Here is a 21,165-nt window from a genome sequence, read left to right on the forward strand (position 1 = left end):
ACACATTTTAATTTGCCTGAAGATATAGAGGGCAATGACTGTAGATGCTACATTGAAAATCTATTGCCTAAACTCTTTTTTATTTTAAACACATTTTATTGAGCATTTCTTCAAGTCATCTTACATTTTAGACAATATGATTACATCTTGCAATAAAAATTAACTGGTTCCCATTTCTTTCCACAACCAAATTGTGGTATAATGTGGGAGGAACAGTGCAATGTTTTGCTATTTCATCTCATAATACAATTAAATTAAATTAAGTTAATCACCCATTTCCCTTCCACGTTCAACATTATGTGGTCCATAACTTGCTACATAACTTCTCCTATCCCCTATAGAATTAAACAATCAACTCCCTCAACTCCCTCCACTCGCCCTTCCCTTCCTTCCCTCCCTCTAGGCATACCTAGGTGTGATGTGGGCCACTAGTTCCCGCCTTATCCAGGTTAACCCATTAGTTTTGCTGTAGAGTTCTCCCAGTCTTGTGTGCCAAGTGGTCATGTTTGGTCCCCAACTCTTCAGTCGCGGCCGGCATGACTGGCGGGTGGGGGGGTAGGGGTTGCGCAGGGAGGGGGTCGCGTGCCGGTGGTTTATTTTAAATAAAAACGTACCTTCGGCAGTCCGATCCTCGCAGGAAGCAGCCACAGACAGCCACCCTCCCCTCCCCTAAGCCAATCACAATGCTGCAATGGCAGCGTTGTCATTGGCTGGGATGGTGACCGCACAGGCGTCTATGGGGGGCGTTTTCTCCATGCAGGCTGCATGGAGAAAAGGGAGAGTGTGCATGACTGGTTTGGTCGGCTCAGCAGCTTTAAAACCATGACAAAAAAACTCTGGCTTCAAATATTAGCTTTTTGATCCTCCCACCATGCACATTTGGAAAAATGACATTTCCAAATTATTCTCTCGTCTGGAAGACTTCAAACATTCATAGACAACCATTTCACTCTTTCAAATGATATGCAAGATCCCTTAAATTGACAGTGTTTTGACTATACTGGAGTTATAATTGATACTTTTGTTATTATTATTATGCTGTTATTAATCCTATTAATGTATATGACTTTCTAAATGTTACAGGTCTCTCTCCTTCAGCTATTTTTCTCAATGCATGTGTATGTCTCATCAGTCTTATTTATGTTCTCTTGTCTTTCATGTACAATTGTGTATGTGTTCCTTCTTTTAGTTTCTCATCTGTCTTAGAGCTACTTCAATAGTCTCCGCAGTTTTTTCCTCCATAGTTCTTCTCAGACTGATCTCTGTCTATCCTTCCTACATCATTTCTTGACCTACGGATACGGCTCACAAAACTAAAATTGTTTCTTTGAATGTTAAGGGCTCACAACATCCTGTTAAGCGTTTGAAAATTCTAGATTACTTATTCAGACAAAAAGCAGACCTGTGATTGCAAGAAACGCATATTGATGACAACATCTTAGCCTACATGCAAAAGAAAGTGTGGCAATTTTCTTTTTCAAAAAGCTTTAGTTAAAAATGTGAGATGCTCTAATTCAGAAGGCAGATTCGTATTGGTTAAAATAAAACTTGGTTTAACAATACAACATTTAATGAATATCTACAAACCAATAGCTGGCGACCCTAATATTTGGAATCGGTTTACTTCTGAAATTCTCCAATTTAGAAATGTTTCATTTATTGTTGGTAGACATTTTAATCTGATACGTGATCCCCTTTCAGATAGACTCTCCTCTGCTAAATTTACTCCTCCAAAAGCATTTCACTCACTTAAAACTTTGTTTAAAAACTTTAAATTTGTTTACATCTGGAGATTATATTTTCTAACTCATAAAGTCTTCACTTTTTTCCCCAATACTCATAATTCTCACTCATGCTTAGATTATCTCTTAACATCCAGAGATTTGGTAAAATCTATAACTCAACACTCTTTTAGAAATATTTAGGTTTCTGACCATGCAATTATTGCACTATACTTACAAGTTATTACTTTTTCCGTTTCTCATTCCCAATGGTGCATGACTGTAGATCTTCAGAATGTTCATAAAGACACAAAATTAACAGCCATTCAAGATTACTTTTCTCTCAACCCTGATGGTGTAACTTCTCCTATCATAAAATGGAATGCTTTTAAACATATTTATGATGGGTGATAATTTCTAAAATGACACATGAAAATAAGACATTTAATGCCAAATTAATAGATTTAGAGAAACAACTTGGTAAATTTCAACGACTATTTATTTCTTCTACCAATATTACTTTAATAACCATGTTACAAAAACTTAAATATGAATCTAATTCAATATAAGTTAAATGAGCAGGAATTAAACTTTTAGCTAACTATCTGCACTGCACAAAAGTTTGAAACCAAATTCATGCTAAAGTTGCTGTATCTACTCCTGAGATTCTTTATGTGTTCCTTAACGTTTGTTCATCCTTATACAACAACCCAAATCACCTTGAATATCAAATTGTAGATGTTTTCTTAAAATTCTGTTAATGTCCCACAACTTTCCCAATCTGATAAATCCAAATTAGATAACCCTATTTCTAACGAAGAAGTTTTAGCAACAATTCAATTAATCGAACCTCAAAAGTCCCCCAGACCAAATTGTATTCCGGTGAAATTTTATAAAACTTTTGCTAATTTCCTTAATCCTCATTTGCATCACTGATTTACCAATTTCATTTGTCAGTTCCTTCACGGAATCTTTAATTATAGTTTTATCTAAATCAGATAAAGATCAGACTAAGGTTTCCAATTATCACCCTATCTCTCACATAAATCAAGATTGTAAAATGTTTGCAAAAATGTAAGCCACCAGACTAACTCACATTTTATCATCACTTATTCGTATAGATCAAACTGGTTTTATGAAAAAAAGATTCTCTGCTATAAACACGTGACTAGTTCATGTAATTTATTATACTTCCACCTTTACCACACCCGCTGGGATTTTGTCTTTAGATTCTGAGAAAACCTTTGATAAAGTTCATTGGCAATTTTTATTTCAAACGCTATCTTTATTTAATTTTGGAAATAATTTCATAAAAATGGTTTCAATGTTATATGGTTCTCCTTCGGCGCGCCTATTTATCAATGGTCAGTTTTCAAACTCTTTTTTCTTCATAGAGGAACCTGACAAGGATGCCCATTGTCACCTCTTCTTTTTTTGTTAGCAATTAATCCTTTCCTTTCTCACATTCATAACTCCAATGATATCACAGGAATAGATATAGCTAACATCACACTTTAAACATCAGCTTAATCAGATGATGTCTTGCTATACCTTAGCGATCCAGCTACCTCTATAATTACAGTTTTAAATATTATACATGAATACTCTATTGTTTCAGGTTGCACTTTGAATATTCATAAAACAGAATTCTTTCGCCTAAATGTCCAATGCACACCTACAAAATTAGACAATACTAATATTATGTGGCAGACAAATACATTACATTTTTGCACTCTCTAAAACATTCCATTAAACTAAATTGTGACATCTTAATTACTAAAGTCACAGATAAAATGTGCCAATGGTCTCCATTACACTTATCATGGTGTGGAAAACTTGAGGCCATCAAAGTGGTAATTGATCCTATTATTTTTCACACTTTATCCATGATCGCATAACAATTACCTCTACTATTCTATAAAAACTATATAGACTAAGGCCAGATGCATGACCTTTACATTTTGCAAGTTGCAAATTGCTTAGATTTGCGACTCACAATTTGCGACTCGTGAAATGTAATTTACAACAGTGTCTCAGATACAGAAACAGATTGGCTGCCTCATTAATATTCATGAGGCAGGCGCAATTTACGACCCCATTAAGAATGGCTAGCACTCCCAGGGATGGTGGCCTGCTGGGGTCAGCAGACCACCATGTCTGTGACTGCTTTTCAAATAAAGCAGTTTTTTAAAAAAATGCAGCCTGTTTTCATCAAAGGAAATTGGGATGCACCAAAAAAGAAAAATGTATCATCCCAAAAGGTCCTCGCAAGATAGGGAATCGAAAAATCTGCGATTTCCTATTTTGCAAATGCATTTAAGGAATCACAAATTGGAAGCACCCATGTTGTGCGACTTTGCCTTAAGTAATTGCAAATTACCACCAGCTTCAAGTTGGTGGTAATTTGTGATTTCCTTGGAAAATGCACTTTTTCGCATTTTATAAAGTGACATGTGGCTCACATACATGCCCTTAGGGTATGTATGTGCGCCACATGTGCACACACATATATTTCAGGGGTGCAGCAGGGTGTCCTTCCCGCACCCTTGCACCCTTGAAATTGCATTTGCAATTTGAGAGTATCTATTGGGTACTCGCAAATTGCGAATGTCTTCCAATTCAATCCTATGGGCCTCTAGGCCCATAATGGGAAGGTATTCCTTAATTGCGAATCGCAATTTGCGATTCGCAATTAAGGAATATGTAGGAATCGCAATTATTATTGCGAAACCTACATACATTGCATTTTACGAGTCCTTAATAGCGAATCACCAAAATTCGTTATTAAGGACTCGCAAACTGCAAAGATGATACATCTGCCCCTAAGTTCCAAATTTCTTTGGAATAACAAAGCACCACATAATTTTTATACTAACTTTAAACTTTCCAAACTTAATGGGGGATTTCATTTGCCAGATTTATTCAAATATCATATGCATTTATTTTAAACCAAGGTTCACTTTGGTTTACTTACATTGATCCTAGGCATTCCCCTAAGGGCTTTCGATAGAACAAAGTTTTGTTTCGTCATGCCCTCTTCTGTTATTATTATCTATTGCCCACTCAAATAAACATCTTAACCGGTTGTTTGCTCTCGGCTCGTCATGAGTCACAGTGGAGCTGTACACATGATGAGCTGAGCTCGTCATAACGTCCGCGGCCCGCCCACGTGCGATAAATTCTCCGCCTGTGCGGGAGAATTAATGAGTGGGCAGGGTCGTGAGAAGCTCAGCTCGTCATGAGCACAGCTCCACTGTGAGTCATGACGAGCTGAGCTCGTCACGAGCACAGAGGTGCCACTGCCCCCTCCCGCCCCGCACCACGGGGGAATTACCCCCGCAGGGAAGGGGTTAAGTCATCATCCATTATAACCCCTACGAAATTAATTATTACTGATTTTGAGACTTCGGTTTCTTCACATATTTCCGACTCAACCAACTTCCCCTTTGGCAAGATCCTAAGATAAAGTCTAATTGTACTATCAAATTCTGGAAATTATTGATAAATGCTAGTATTTTCTTCCTTCAGGCCATGTATGATAAGGGAGTTTTGTCATAATTCTCTGAATTAGCAAACTAAATTTATGATAATGAGGCACCTAAGTGTGACACTCTTTGTAATGTTTTACTTAATTATTTTCCAAATATGTTGCCTCAGACTAGTACCCCTGATTTGGAACTCTGTTTTAAGGCTTACTCTGCTTTCCCACGTGCGGTCTCCAAATTTTACAAACAGCTAAATTGAACCAGTGCTTCCAACTTGAATTTTATACCAACCCATTGGATAACAGAACTTTCTTCCAATTTTCCGTTAAATGATTACAGCCGAATATGGACAACTAAAATTTCTGGATGGTTTACTGTGTCATTTTCACAAACTATTTATTTTATTCTACTTATTGTTTATGGACTCCATGTAAATTATATAAGGCTAAGCTTGTTAATTCACCTCTTTGTTGGCATTGTAAACATAATGAGGGATCTTTAAAGCATGTTATATTTGAATGTGTAGCAATATTAATTTTGGAGAAAACAATTGGGATATTATTGTTAAAATACTTCCTATTACTGATACTCTTGCATATAGCATGTCTATTTGTAAATCTCATTCATTATCTCCTATCCCCATTCTGATTTTGATCTCCTCATTTCAATCACCATCAAATCCATCACGTCATGTCTAATTCGAAATCAGCCGATGCAGTATCAACCCAGGCTTGGTGGTCCTATGCCGCCTCGGTTAGATCTGGTGTCCAATTATCCTTTAAGGGAACATTCAAAATACTGCCTCATTTCAACAGTTATGGAGACTGATGGATGATTATATAGCTACATACATGTAGAGTATTTAGTAATTCTACTTATTGCTTCTTATGGATGTGGCTGAAAACCTAATACATTGAGAAGAAGCCATTGTTTGTTTCTTTTTCACCATTTATGTTCTATTACATTAAAGACAATTACATATTATATATATATATATATATATATATATATATATATATATATATATATATATATATATATATATACATATATTGCAATAGGAGTATTTTAATGTTATGTATGTGTTTATTATATATACCTATAATGTATAGTTTTTTGGGTATTGTATTTTCACTTCTAAAAACCGATAAAGAATGTTAAACACGAGAACACTGCAATAATACGTCTAATAGATAAGGTGGAATAATTAGATACCATATCATACGAACACCACAATGTATACCTGGCTTCCTGACATCCTTCTACAACACCACCACCACCACCATTCATTGGTAACCACCCAGTCCTTCAAATAGAAGACATATACCAGGTACCCTCCCATTCTTCTGTAAAACTCTGGATAACTCCCTTCCCAATCCATTCAAATATTAAAATAAAAATACAGAAAAGCAACACATGGTATGCTGCCCTCTCCCACACTACCATTGAAAACTTGACACAAAATGTAATACCTGGCATCCTGCCACCATCCCCCTGACCACTGTGTCCAGCTTCCTGCCCCTTTTGCCTGGAGCTACACTGAGAAAGTCAGAGTGGAGCTAATAGAGGATCTCTGGATTCCTCATCAGCAAGGCATGTGGTTTCCTATCAGCTCAGGTCTGTGCTGATCCTTGACTGACAGGAGGAATTAGATTTGGCTTCGGACTATCCTGGGTCTATGAAGTGGGGTAGTGCCAATCAGGAAGGACAAACGGCCATCAGCGCCCATTCATAGAATCCCTACGGTTTCTCAACTGTTAGGACAATTGGTGAAACAGCATCCTCTAGAGATAGTGCTTCACAGCCTGGTTTGATGTCAGAGCACTAAAAAAATTCATTTTTTACTGCTAAGATGTCAAATCAATAATAGTTGGATTTCGAAACCTCTGATACTGATTATAGCTTCCTAAGGGGGACAGCTATAACAGTAGATTGATCTAATTTTAGTAAATGTCTATGTAAACATATTTAAATATTGGAAAAACAGCAACTCTTTATTGGATCGTTCTTGATTCACAGTGGAAAAGGTCAGCCCAAGCAATTGCATGAGTTTAGATGGTGCTTAGGGGATTTGCATCGCTGTACAGAGTTGCCTTCGGGCCTAAAGGTGTTGGTGGAACTCAATCAATTACAGATGCAGTTGTTTCAAGGCTTTCTCAGAAAAACGTATTAAATGGGCACCAATAGGCAGTTCAAGAGACCGTGGTGAAGGTTTTTCATGATGAAAAGGAGACAGGTAAAGTGGCTGACAAGGCTGGGGCAACTTCCTTTTGTCCAGATTGATACCACACCTTTGTGGCAAAGTTCGATAAAAAAAACGAGAGAATGGATTTCCTATCATAAGAAAATGTAAGTCTCAAAAGATGCAGTGAAGGAAGCCTGAGGTTTGTAAAATATGAAAGAAACATGGTAACAATGTATTCCATCCATTTGAATATTTTTATTTGGCATATTTAACCATAAAAAAATTACACTTTACAAATACTTAATACATGATTTGTCCCAAGGTTTTACCATAAAACAGTATACTACACAATAAAAGCCTGTTAAAATATATCATAAAAAGCTCACGTATAAGGGCACTTAGTTCATCACCAAGGCAGCAAGGGGTTGCTTATACATTAGCTATACATTTATACAAAATCTTACATAGACCCCAGATCATAGGTAAGAATGAATTTTCAACCTATGCCATTTCACTCATTGACTCCTGTATATCAATTAAAAATCTTCCTATTGCACATGCCACATTTAAAAACCTCATATTTGTCAGTAAACTAAGTGCTTGGTCTCTACTGAAGCTTTCATAAACAATAAAAATATGTTTTAAAAAAAAATTCCGTTCTTCTAAAAAGCGCAAACAGTCCAGCAAAATATGTTCGCTACTGCATTTTACTTGTAGGCCACATGAGCAACAATGTTTTGAAAAAGGACAAAATAAATTTCGAACACTTCATTTGAAAATGCAAGGGCCCCCATTCAGAAAGATCTTCACTTTTGTAGAAATGCAAACTTTGCTGATTTGGCAGAGGATGGCTGGTGTAAATCTATAGTCATGGTTTGTCACGGTTAATCATGGTTTGGGCATCTTCAAAACATTCTTGAATTAGACTCCATGTGCCTTCATGCAGATTTAGCCATGCATGGAATGCTCTCTTTTCTTCTCACTCCTAAACATTTATCTGCACACTTTGGCTTTCTCGTGTATTGATAAACCTTCTCGGTAAAGGAACAAAGGCGCTCAATTGGTGGAAAAACACACATTCAGCACACTTTAAGGCTGTGCACACAAACAGAAGATTGGAAAGTGACAAGGCAGGATTAATGTGTAACGCTGTAATGTACTGTGAAGCAGAGCAACATCAAAAGGTGCAATCAATAGATTAACTGAACCGCTGAGAGGCAGCTTGCAGAAGTGTAGTACAGTGTGAAAACAAAGAACTCAAAATTGACAGTGCAGACTAGAAGCATTTTACAAATAAATAACCCTGACTCCTCATAGAACAAGCTATGTATTTCAATTTTGTTAGGCTTATATTACTATTCGAAACATCGTTGTGTCTATATAGGAGAAATACAGGCATTAACCATAATCAGTGCAGGAATAGGGCTTCCCCCTGTTTTCTTTCCTCTGCAGTTTTCATACAATGTGCATTGGTTTTCCAGACCTGTTGGGGAGAGAAATAACAGTGTGTTAAGATCTATATTCATTGTTATCTATTAATTACCTTTTGTTCTAGTGTCACCTGACACTAACAGCCATTACATAGTCCCTTGGTCCAGTGTTGTAATAAATGTAGCTAATTGTAGCCAATAAACACGGTTTATAGATCTAAAAGATTAATTTAGAAGAGGGAGGTCATAGAAAATGTACCAAAGGTGCAGATGAATCCTCCACCCTTCTGGCACTATATACACATGATTTGGATGTTGGCACGCAGTGGAGGTGCTGTGGTAGGAAGTCTTGTGATTCTACCATCAGTTCCACTCGTCCCAAAATGGTGACGAGGAAAAATGACTGATCTACAACCATGTCTAGAAGAATATACCTCCCGGTATTTTGCACAGAGGGTGGTCAACATTCACAAAAAGGTACTCTTGTGTCACTAGCATGCTGGCAAGCATTCATCCAGCATATATGGGAAACTAGGGGGCATATTTACAAAAGAAGTGATGGAGAGTGATGTTAGCCTTGTTGGCTCTGCCACTTCTGAAACGCAAGGTTGCACTGTTTTTACAAGAATATGGTTCAGCCCTTCATTTTCCCTGTGCTGGCGCTAATTTTAACAGCCTAGCCCCAACGCAGGCACCATTGCACCATAGTGCAAGTGTGCCTGCATTGGAAGGATTGTTTATGTGCAGGAAATTGTGTTTTGTAACTTCTATTTGTGCTGCTTTGTGCCGCACAATTAGAAATTGCAACTTTTTATAATGATTGTTTATGAGCAGGAAGGCACACCTTCCTGCACATAAACGATCAATGGTGTTTTGTTGTTTCTATGTGGGCTGCACAACGGAGCACACACAGAAACAGCGAAAAAGAGGAGAAGAAAGCATTTTTCCTCGTTTCGCCAGGTTAAGACCAGGTTTTCCATTGTCTTAATTTTGCGCTGCCCCATATTTACGCCACCATTGTAAATATGGGGCAGCATCAAAATCAATGGGTGTTGTGGTAAACGCCCACCACAACACTCATTCTCTGCCCCCTGTCACGCTAAGTATAGCGTGAAAGGGTGCCTTATTTACAAGGCAGCGTTAAGCCATGGCAAGTGGCTTAACGCTACCTTGTAAATAAGGCGAGGCCCATATAACCACAGGAACGTCACTAAAAGTGGCGTCCCTGTGGTGATAGGGCTTGTAAATAGGCCCTTAGATATATTTAGATTTAAATTGGTCACCATTGAAGGTAGAAATCATAAATTCTGACTTAGTCACTTGGGGATTTTGCCTTGATGATTAACCTCTCATACACAGCCACTTTCATGAAGAAGCAACGCTGTCCTAGCATATATGCCATATATTCTGCAGTGGCGGAGGGAAAATCTAGTTCCTAAATTCTAATGCCATCCCTAAAGTTTTCCACAAAAGAGTGCTTCCAAACTTTGAGCCTGATTTAGATCTTGGCGGATGGGTTACTCGTCACAGCGGTGTCATATATTCCATCCGCCAAAGTATAAATCACTTAGGATATAGTGAGATTTACATTTCAGCGGCCGGGACATCTGTCACCTTTGTGACGGAGTGACCCATCCACAATTATCTAAATCAGGCCCTTAATCTTCCCCTTAAGGTTGCCTGTGCACAAGCTGCAATGCAGGTCCAAAGGGTAGCGTTCAGGACCTGTTTCAATCGCCCTTAAATGTTCCAATGTCTTTTCACAGAATGCTCTAATGGTGCTACCAACATATATTATTCAACAGTGGTATACATTAATATACACAACATATTTAGTAGCAAACATAATATTTGTACACATTTTATAAGTCATTGTTGTAGTGTATTGGAATGGTAGTTTTTTGTGACATATTTCACTAATGCCACGGGTGCTATTAATTCTGAAATTGGGCGTGTGGAGGAGAGGCTCTTGGCTGTCCAGCTTGAATGGACATAAGAAATGACAATGCCACACATACTTACTGAAACAAATTAAGTTGTTCTACCACTTGAGAGCTCACTGGTCCCAACAAATTAGAACGTTAGGCTAACTATCACCTGTGGGAACAGTCTAATACCTGATCTATGTATTCCCAAAGATTCTCTCCCCTATGTTTGCTCCAGTTATAGAAACAGTAACTGTATTAACCAACTCTCCGCTAGCTTAAAGGAAAAAAAGAGACACGACATGGGTCATCCGAAGGAAAGGGACAATGCCATGCAATGAGTGGAATGTTTGAGGAAATGGAAACATTCCTCCTTGGTATCTCATGTTTTGAAGAGGCATTATTTTTTTACACAGATCTATCTTAGTAGATTGGGCCATGCATGAATAGCAAGGAGTGCATGCACAGATTTGCCTACGTAGCACCCAGTAGCACATTTTCAGTGGAAAATACTTTTGGTGCCAGAAAGTAAATATCCTTGTATAAGTTTGTGTCGTTCAGCATGACTGTGCATCAGCACAAAACCTTATTAAATGTGGTCCAAAGGAAACATCCAGCTGATCAATGTGAGCTGTTCATTTATAGCAGTACTCCTCTTTAGGGATTTGTAACATTTAAGTTTCTGTGGATCACTGTGTTTTGTCAGTATTTCTATGGTGTGATACAAGAAAAGACGAATATACATTGTATTGAATGCAGCACTTAAAACCGTTTGCATAATAACAGCTAGGAGCATGGGCATTCTACACCTGTTACTGAGCGGAAGGGGCGTATTTGGTGTTTTTTAGCATTAGAATTTGTTGTCTTAATGATAGGTTATTAGGAACTGTCACTGCAGAAAGAAATTGATAGTATTCAAAATGTAAATTAGTATTTTTTGTGACTGTTGGCATATTTGCTCTGTGATATGTTAAACTCATAAGTAGGATCGTTAGCTTGCAACTTTATGGTACAGATAACAACTTGACATTAAGTAGGAAATTCTGATTTCTTTATGAGAAAGTGAAGTGAGAGCAGTAAGCAGGATGGTTCTAGGGTTCCCTTGAAACTTGTAATCATAAACTTAAAACCTGATTCACAAAAGAGATGTAACTCTATATCCGTACACATACACTGATGTATATGTTTTGCTTCTCCCACTCTTAAACTGTCTGTTGCTTTCACCCCAAAGTTGCTTCATTCCCAGGCCCTCTATATTACTTTTCCACTTCCACACCATCCATATTGCTTCCCCTCACTTACGCCCTCCATGTTGGCCCTCACTGGTGGAAAAAGAAAAATCTTTTTTGCACTATATTTTTGTTATTGTTGTTAAGGAAGGAAAGACCCATGCCATTTCACAGGCAAACACATAAATGGTGCCCTCATCTTCACAATAATGGGGCCACATCATAGTGCATTTTTTCTTTCCCTGGTATCCATGCTGCACAGAATCAGGGATGCTGTACAGCATTGCTAAAAATTACTGATGAACCAAACAGTCCCAAAGGCTTTGCTAATGCTTGATGTGTAGGCATTGCAAAAGCATGTGCCAAACCACTTTGCACTTTAATTCTTTTTTTTTCTTTTTGAATAAAACCTTTAGCCTATACCCTCACAAGGTTTGGTGGTGTTCCACGCGATTACCCACCTTTGAAGGGCTTTACTCCAAACTTGACTACTGTAAATCTCTGTCCATTCCCAGGTTAAGTTTATTAAAGGTCACATACTGACATGTTTGTTAGAAATGGGGTCTCTACTTGGCATAGGTTTGCACCTTGTCCAAGTAGGAACAACCACCCTAGTCAGGGTATGTCAGATATACACCCTAAATTAAATGTGGCAAGTGTCTCCTGGGGGTATGGGACGTCCCTCTGCGCACAGCAAGGACCCCAGAAGGGGTTTAACGAGTTCAATGGTCAGTATTCATCAGTTTGAAAAAAATAATCGAAAACTCGGTTTGAATTCGGTTGTTGATGTTTAGTCAATCATATCACAGTAAGGATTTGTCCATACATGTTCAAACATATCAATCCATTATGAATTGTGCCCAATGCATTTCGGTCCAATGAGGACCTTCATCAGGGGACATATCTACAAAAAATGCATTGGGCAAAATTCATAATGGATTGATATGTTTGAACAGGACAAATCCTTACTGTGATATAATATCCATACACAGCGGCCATTTTAGGAAATGTTTTCGGAGCTACATTTTTCTTTAGTTAACAGTACTTTCACAAGCACTTGTGTTTATATTTGCGCCAAGCGTTTCTCTAAACAGGCCGATAAATCTTGTTTCTTTGGTTAACAATGCTTTACACAAATACCCATGTTTACATTTGCTCTGAGCTATTCTATAAACAGGCCTATAAATCTTGTTCTTATCTCATCACATTGCTGTGCATTCTGGTGTTGCCTACACATCGCCCAACCCCCTCCTGATTCTCAGCTTGACCCATCCTCCACCCCCTCCCTCATCGCTGCTTGCTTTGAGAAAGAGCATTCATGACAAATTTTCCCTGCTTTCATTTACTAGAACACATAATGGGTAATGGAAAGGCTAGTCAATAGGAATACATTACTTAACAAATGGTTTAAAGAACGCATCACCCACCTCTCAACGGCTGACATGCTCCCCTCGAGCACCGTCATTTCCTTTTCACAAAAGGCATCTGTGAAGCAAGCATGCTACATATGGAAAGCTGAAGACACACAAATGATGGACGGAATGCAGAACAAATCAAAACATTCACCCCCAGTCAAGAGATCTGGGTTAAATCCATCAGTCTTTTGCTCACCATGCCACCCCAGTTTAGAACGGGCCATATGCAAATCAGTCTTTACCCAGTGCCTCATGGGAACAGTCCAGCCTGAACTGCCAAGCTAGGTCCTCCTGGACCGGAAACAATCAATCAATCAATCAGGGGTTTATATAGCGCGCTACTCACCTGTGAGGGTCTCAAGGCGCTTGGGGGGGAGGCGGCTCCGGATCCGTCGAAGAGCCAGGTCTTGAGGTCCCCCCTGAACGTGTGCAGGGTCGGGGAGCGTCTAATGTTCACCGGGAGCTCGTTCCAGGTCTTGGCTGTGATGTAGGAGAAGGCTCAACCTCCGGTTTTGTTTCTGCGGATGCGGGGGACTAATGCCAGGGTGAGGTTGGCGGAGAGGGGGTTTCTCTTGGGTGCATGGAAAGAGACTCTCTCGTTGAGGTATTTGGGTCCGATGTTGTTGAGGACTTTTTACGCTTGGGTGAGGAGCTTGAAAGTGACTCTCTTATTGACGGGGAACCAGTGGAGGTTGCGTAGGTGTTGGGTCATGTGTTCTCGCCGCGGAGTTCCGAGGATGAGTCTGGCCGCGGCGTTCTGGATGGTTTGGAGTCTGTCTAGCAGAGTTCTGTTGATTCCGGCGTAGAGGGCGTTTGCCATAGTCAAGTCTGCTGGTTATGAGTGCGTGGGTGATGGCCCTTCTGCAGTGTGGAGGGATCCATTTGAAGGTCTTACGAAGGATGCGAAGGCAGTTGAAGCTGGTGGAAGGGACGACGTTGATCTGGCGGTTCATGGAAGAGTTGAGGATGATACCGAGATTCCGGGCGTGTTCGGTGGGGGAGGGTGGGCTCCCGAGGGCAGACGGCCACCAGGTGTTGTCCCAGGCGGTGAAGCAGGGTCCGAGGATGAGGACATCGGTCTTCTCTGAGTTGAGCTTCAGACAGCTGTCCTTCATCCATGCTGCCACAATTTTCATTCCTTCCTGGAAGCAGAGTCTGGTGTCTTCGGGATTCTTCGTGAGTGAGTTAATGAACTGTGTGTCATCGACGTAGGATACAATGCTGAGCCCATGCTGTCTGACGATGGCGGTGAGGGGGGCCATGTAGATGTTGAAGAGCATAGGGCTGAGAGATTATCCATGGGGTACTCCACAGTTGATATTCGTGGGTTCGGAGCGGAAGGGAGGGAGTCTGATCCTCTGGGTTAGGCTGGAGAGGAAGGATTTGATCCAGTCGAGGACGGATCCTTGTAACCTGGCGTCGTGAAGTCTGGCAGTGAGTGTGTGATGTGAGACATTGTTGAAGGATGTAGAGAGGTCTAGCAGGATGAGGGCTGCTGTGTGGCCTTGATCCAGTAGCTTGCGGATGTCGTCCGTGGCGGCTAGGAGGGTGGTCTTGGTGCTGTGGTTGCTGCGGAATCCAGACTGGGAGGAGTCAAGGATGGAGTTATCTTTGACGAAGGCAGTCAGCTGGGTGTTTACGAGTCTCTCTGTGACTTTGGCTGCAAAGGGGAGGAGAGAGATGGGCCGGCAGTTTTTCAGGTCTGTAGGGTCGGTCGTTGGTTTCTTGAGGAGGGATTTCACCTCCGCCCGTTTCCATTTGTCTGGGCAGATGCCGGATGTGAGGGAGGCGTTGATGGCGCGACCAAGTTCAGGTGTGATGGCGGCCCTGTGGAATATGTGCAGTGGACAGGCGTCCATAGGTGCTCCTGAGTGAGTTTTCTTCATGGTCGTGGTGATGAGTTCGATGGTGGCGGGGTCCTACCACCAAACAAGCATCCTAGGACCGGTTTCGGGTTCCACCCATCTTCAGCCAGGATAGCTTGAATCCAGTGGGACAGTGAGCCTGGGACCCACCTCTGGGCATTCCCGGTGCACTTAGGGCGAGAAAGCAAAAGACGCACAATTGATGGACGGAATGCAGAACAAATCAAAACATTCACCCCCCAGTCAAGAGATCTGGGTTAAATCCATCATTATTTTGCTCACTATGCCTCCCCAGTTTAGACCTGGCCATATGCAAATCAGTCCCGGAAACATTATTTGGGAATGCGTGGTGGGTGGAATTTTGTGGATCCCCAGAGATTCCAAACTTTACACCACAGCAATGTGAGGAAAATGTTATTTTTAACTAAGTTTGAGGTTTGCAAGTGATACTGGGTAAAAGAAGCTGGTGTCCGGAACACAAGTCACCCCATCCTGGATTCCTCTTGGTGTCTAGTTTTAAAACATTTACAGGTTTGCTAGGTTTCTTTATGTGCCGGCTGCACTAGAGCCCAAAATCCACAGGTAGGCACATTGCTAAAAACATGTCTGTGCTTAGTGGGCTTTCTGCTGCACTGGTGGGGAATTTTTGCCCCGATATGCACCGAAGGGGGGCAGAAAGACTCTCACTATTTGTATGGGGGGTGGTGCCATTCTGGGCAGCCCCCACCCCACGCATAAAGAGGCCAGCGTAATTGCTGGTGCCTAGTGGGCTCTCTCTGCCCCCTGGGGGAGCAGATCAAAAGGGTACTGCCCCCATATGTCTCTTGGGGGGCAGAAAGACAGTGGCATTTTTGGGGTGTGGTGGGGGCATTGGCATGCCCATTCTGGGAAGCCCACACTCCTGAATTTTAAAAGAAAATATTCCCTGATGCCTATTGGGCTTTCTGCCCCCCCCGGAGGCAGATGAGGGGCTTTTGTCCCTATCTGCCTCTGGGGAACAGTAAGACTGTGGCAATTTTTTGTGGGGTGGGGGCATTGGCACGCCCATTCTGGGCAGCCCCCACCCCTACATTGTATATATATATTCACTGAAAAAACCATAGGTTTCACACACGTTATAGTTAGGAATTAGCATTTAAAAAACCTTAGAAATTCAGTGAAAAAACCATAGGTTTCACACACGTTATAGTTAGCTGGACATTTTACTCGTAAAAAACCAGTGAAATTGCCCTGTTATAGTTAGTTCAGCTAACTATAACTCGCGCGCCCGCAATGCACTGCTGATGACGTCACATATTACATCACTCATGACATGGTCAGTGACATCACTCATGACATCACTGATGACATCTCAAATGACATCACTGATGACATCATCCAGTGAATGTGTGTTTTTCAGAAAATTAAATATGTTTTATATATGTATATCTCAAGGTCGATGGAAGAATAAATGGGTATATAAGTGTCTAAATGGTTGTTTTTTTTTTGAAAAATTGATTGTGTAACTGACTGATTAAGTGTATCATAGTGAATACATGGTTTAGTGAGTAATGTTTAAACATATAAATATCTGTGACAGTCTCTCACTTTGTGTATAAGAGGCTGCATGGGTTGGTGAGTAGCTACATGGGTGTCTATATAGGTTATTAGTTGTTTTTTTGAGTATCAGTCTGAGTGTCTGCATGGTTCGGTGGGGGGTATTATGTAGTGCATAGGTGCATGAATGAGTGACTCACTGTTTGTATGTGTTGAACACAGCATGTCTGCAGGACTGTATGGGTGGATGAGTGTGTGTATGGGTGTGTTAGTGAGTGAATGACTGTCTCAATAGTGTCTTCAGGAGAAACTACATATGTTTTAAACTAGTATATGTGACTATTGTTGTATATAAGTGAGTATATGTGAGAGGGAGAGATTGAAAGTGTTCCTGTATGAATAAGTATGTGTTTCTATAAGTGATTGTTTAAAAGACTAAGTATGTGTAAGTTTCTGTAGAAGCAAGTGTGGTGGTGTGTGTATAACTGTATATGCAGGTGAATGCATGTTTGATTCTTTGTTAGCATGAGTGACTATGTGTGTGAGTAACTCTATGGATGAGTGGCATAATGTAACAGGATGTGTAGGTGTATGAGTACATATAATGAGTGAGTACATGTATGAGTGACTGTATAGGACTGTAGGTGAATGAGTGGATGTGTATGTGGACCTTAGAATTACTGAAGAGGTTGTTGTAACTGTTATTGGTATGTCCTTTTTTTTTGAAAATTTTAGTCTCTATTTTTGAATGTGTGTGTCAAAGGTTATATTAGGGTGAGAGGAGGTCTGCCACTTTATCACAAGGATGATGTCATCAGTGATGTCATGAGTGATGTCATTTGAGATGTCATCAGTGATGTCATGAGTGATGTCACTGACCATGTCATGAGTGATGTAATATGTGACGTCATCAGCAGTGCATTGCGGGCGCGCGAGTTATAGTTAGCTGAACTAACTATAACGGGGCAATTTCACTGGTTTTTTACGAGTAAAATGTCCAGCTAACTATAACGTGTGTGAAACCTATGGTTTTTTCACTGAATTTCTAAGGTTTTTTAAATGCTAATTCCTAACTATAACGTGTGTGAAACCTATGGTTTTTTCAGTGAATTTGCAAGGTTTTTTAAATGCTAATTCCTAACTACAACGTGTGTGAAACCTATGGTTTTTTCAGTGAATTTGCAAGGTTTTTTAAATGCTAATTCCTAACTATAACGTGTGTGAAACCCATGGTTTTTTCAGTGAATTAGCAAGGTTTTTTAAATGCTAATCTCTAAATATTTCGTTTTTGAAACCTATGTTTTTTTCTGAGAATTTGTATGGTAAGTAATGTATTTTTAATTAAAGATATTTTTTTTATTTAAATAAAATTACTTTATATTCATTTATGTATTATCTGTATTTTTTTATAAATTATTTTTTTAAATAATTCAATTTGGATATTTATTTTTTATGATTTTTTAAATTATTTAATGTCCTCTTTTTTTTTTTATTTATAATTTCTTGGGGTGCGCGCTCTGGGCGCGCTCCTAGTACTATTTCGTATGTTTTTTATGAATTCCGGCGTACGTTATTTACGTACGCAAATATACTTGTTGGTGCGCGCTGGGAGCGCGCACCCAGTACGTATGCGTACGTACGTACGCATGCGTACATACGTACGCATGCGTCCTACGCCCTCGACGCGGTTTACTTCCGCATACGCTGAAATTACGCGCAATAACGGTCGCGTATACGCGTGTTAAACGTATGCGCGCTAGGTGCGCGTATATGACGTATGCACCTGCGCGTTTACGCGTTCGTGCATACGTCATCACGGGGTGCGCGCTCGGAGCTTGCGCAGTGCGCGCACCTCGGGTTTATACATAATAAAACAACATTTCTTATTGGTTATCATTACTTTCAGTTTCTAATTGTTTCAATACCACACCCAATCCCCTCATGGCAAGTCATGTGATCCAGAATCATCACTTTTGATTGGTTTGAAGTACTTTCTGTTCCAGATTCTTCCCAAACCACACCTACTCCCCTCATTATTAGTTCTGATTCCTTTGGAGAAGGAGCTATTCTGTTGTTGAGAGACAATGGCTGAACAGCAACCTACTTCAGACAGTGAGCAGGACACTCTTGAGAGGCAGAGGAACAGGAAGCAGAAAGACAGCTTTATATGGCAGTTTTTCACTTTTCCCAAGAATGAGAAAAAGGTAAATGCACCAAAAGTTACTTGTCTACTTTGTGGCAAAGTCTTATCTCGTGGGAATCCTAATAAGAAGTATTCTTTTAGCATTCACACTATGTTAAGACATGTTGACAAAATGCACCCAGTATCTTTTCGTCGAGCTTCTGAAGAAGACTCTTCACCTGCTCAGCCGACGACCTCAGCAGCAGCTCAGCCGAGCACATCTTCGGCAGCTCAGGGGAGCACTTCAGCTGCGGTGGTGCCTTCACCTGTTTCTTTACCTCTTGTTGGACCACCTTGTTTGGCGAGGTTGTCTACACGGTGCACTGATTGCGGTTCACTTATTTCTGTGGGGGAGACCAGTCTTGATCTCCTTCAGAGAAAATTTGATGCACATTCATGCACTAGGCCATAGATTTGATGCACATTCATGCACTAGGCCATAGATTTTTTTTTCATTTTTTGCGTTTTTCTCTTCCTGTTTCCCTCCATTAACTCAAGGGCTCTTTTAAGAGCCACTTATAAACTTAACCAAAAATTTTTTTTTTTTTAAATTTTTTTTAAAATTTTTTTTGAGGTGCGCGCACCCAGCGCGCACCCAAGGTTTTTTTTTTAATTTTTTTTTTTTTTTTATTTTTTTTGAGAGACTCCCCCTTTCTCCTACTAATGCAACTGTGAAATCACCAGAGCAAAACGCAACAAATCTCTTCCTGTAATTCCTATTTGCACACAGAGTCATGTTTTTACATTAGTCACAAAACGAAAAATCTTTGCCAATTTGAATGCACACTTACTGCTTTTTTTTGTTGGCAAGTGAAAATTACTTTTACAGACTGACACATTATGAATCCACTTTTCAGATTTTTTTAAATGCACATGTCCAGACTGCATTTTGAGACCACAAACCATGTGTATGCTGGGTGACTGCCTACACTCCAGCAAGGGCAACCAGCCTTAGTGATGCTGAATGTATTTGCATTACAGACTGAAACCTCAAAACCCCACAGCAGATTATCAGAGCCAGGACCTTTGTTCTCTACACCTCTCTCCACTCAGCAGAACCAGATAATGGCAATCTTGCCCTCTATTGTTCAACACATATAGATGTTAATTTCAAATCACACTGCTTCCCCCTTTTTTACAAATGTAATCACACATTTCTATTGCTTGAAAACCAACCCTTTTCCAAAAGTACCCTTCCCCCTACTTAACTTCTGCCTAGTACCCTTCCCCCAACTTGACTTCTGCCTGCTACCATGGCAACAGCTCATGGAACACTGCTGTGTGGAGTTAGGTCAGAAGTTCGCCACACAATGTTTCAATTCCACAGAGCAAGAGTGCTTGACTTTTCAAACCTTACAGCAAATCCATAGTACTGTTCTTTGGTAACACATTTTTCTGAACCAATACAAAACATGCTTCTATTAATTTACACATACAGCCTAGTTTTTAGTGTAGAATGGTATGAAACAGCCAATCAGTTCTTTTTTTTTTATAAAAAATATGTATGCCTCCCATTCCCACACTGTCTTTCATTTCTTTTTACCATTCCACTGAATTACACCTCCTGAGTGCATCCAGATCTCCTTTGAAGATGTTCACAGTGTGGATTGTAGGACACAGCTATGTCTTCTGAGTGAAAAATTTGCAGAGAAAAGAGGTATGGTGAGAGACCTTGCTTTGCCAAATGTAGACATCAAGTGGATTGGTCAGAGAGGGTTAAAGTGGCACCAATTAATGCCTTTGGTGAAAACCTTTCTACATCTCCCACAGCCTAACCTTATTATTGTGCACTGTGGTGGAAATGACCTAGGCACTTTAACTGGGGTAGGTCTGGAAATGCTTATTAAGGACACCTTTGTGCAATTGATGTCGCTTTTTCCTCAATCTGCCTTTGTATATTCTAACATATGCCAAAGGCAAAAGTGGAACTGGTCCAACCAATTTTGTCCGCAGATTGACAAAGCAAGGAAGCACGTCAACAAATCTGTTTCTGCTTTCCTCCGTGACTATGGTATGGGTTCCATTTACCACAACAACTTGCGTTACGACATGCAAGACATTTATAGAGGAGATGGTGTGCACTTTAATGATGAAGGGAACAGAGTCTTCCTCTTGAACCTCAGACTCTGCGTCGGTACTTACTTGTAGGTACCGAAAAACAAACAATAAACACAAGGGCTCTTTTTAGAGCC

This window comes from Triturus cristatus, chromosome 10, assembly GCF_964204655.1.
Source record: "Triturus cristatus chromosome 10, aTriCri1.1, whole genome shotgun sequence".
Lineage (NCBI taxonomy): Eukaryota > Metazoa > Chordata > Amphibia > Caudata > Salamandridae > Triturus > Triturus cristatus.